General features: G+C 44.6%; 1 pseudogene; it reads right to left on the reverse strand.

Annotated features, from left to right (window-relative positions):
• Nucleotides 1-451: 451 nt before the first annotated feature.
• LOC111655404 (excitatory amino acid transporter 1 pseudogene) lies at nt 452-1,043 on the reverse strand (annotated as a pseudogene).
• Between the last annotated feature and the right edge of the window lie 249 nt (nt 1,044-1,292).

Genomic DNA, 1,292 nt, shown 5'->3' on the forward strand with positions numbered 1-1,292 from the left:
GCTGACAGCAGAGCTGAAAGCTACTGATGTAGTCAAGACAATGCATCAGTGTCATCAGTTCAGTTTAAGGTTTAAAGATGTCCTGAACAACGCTAATATCTGTGTTCAAACAGAGACAACAGGGAACACCTTGTAAATAAGTTCAAACCTTACATACTTCAACACTATGGATGCAAACCCAGCAATTCTGACGTCAAACAGCTACAGGTGCACTGTGTGACAATCCAACAAGAATACTGACACTTTAAGCAAACAAGAAAGGTTATAGATTGTAGGACATAGTTCAAAAGCCGGACAGATCTGTTTTCACCTGCTTCCAATCTTTATGTTAGAAACTATACTAGACACTCGAGTTTGACTGCACTGAACTGCCGTTCCCAAAATGCTAGCGTGTTTGTTCCAGGTAATAATTGTGATTCCTTTAAGTGTGGTAGTGTTGGGCAGGACTCACCTGGAGGAGGTCCCCAGGGCTGTGACCAGAGCTTGCAGGAGTCCGGCAATGAAGATAAAGGGGTTCTGCCGAGTGATGACAAAATAAAGTGTGGGAAGAATAAGAATAGCATGGATCATTAAGCCAATGATGACTGTGATGGTGTACATGCCCAGCTGGCCACCCATCTGTGTCAGATCATCCATCTCCACAATCTTTCCTGCAATGAGGAACAGGATACCAATGGGGGCGTACCTGAGAGGGGGAGAGGAATATTGAGTTACCGAACTGATGGTAATGTTTGTTCAAAAGCTTCCCTGATAGTGAAGTCTTACCACATGATGATGGCAACCAGGCGCATGATCGCTTCATTGAGGCTGTCGAAGAAATCCCTCAGGAGCTGGCCCTGCTCCTTCATATTGCCAATTATCAAACCAAAGCACATGGAGAAGACCACCAGCCCGAGGGCATTGACCCCGTACACCTGACCTGGCACTGGGATCACTTCCTCCCGGGTGATCTCCATGACCTCTTGGGTGCCATTGGTTGAGTTGAAGAGGGTGTCATTCACTGTTACTGTCATATGGACCACTCGTTTTCCATATTTGGTTTTGAACTGGAGAATGAGAAAATTAAAGTTATACCAGTGGAGTCTGGTGCAGCAGACTGTGCTAAACTCAAACTTCAGAATCTCGTAGTAGTACTCTGTGTTAAATTACTATTTCTTAAAGGTTGTAATGGACCCCCGACATTTGATCTAGTGGAACCATCAAGTCAAAGAGTTTCATGGCCTTTCCTATAGCGCCACTCCCAGGTCAACCTCTTCTTTGTCAATAAGAGATCAACTTGGATTATGACATTA

This window comes from Seriola lalandi, unplaced genomic scaffold, assembly GCF_002814215.2.
Source record: "Seriola lalandi dorsalis isolate HSWRI2012SDOR001 ecotype SW California unplaced genomic scaffold, Sedor1 jcf7180001975411, whole genome shotgun sequence".
Lineage (NCBI taxonomy): Eukaryota > Metazoa > Chordata > Actinopteri > Carangiformes > Carangidae > Seriola > Seriola lalandi.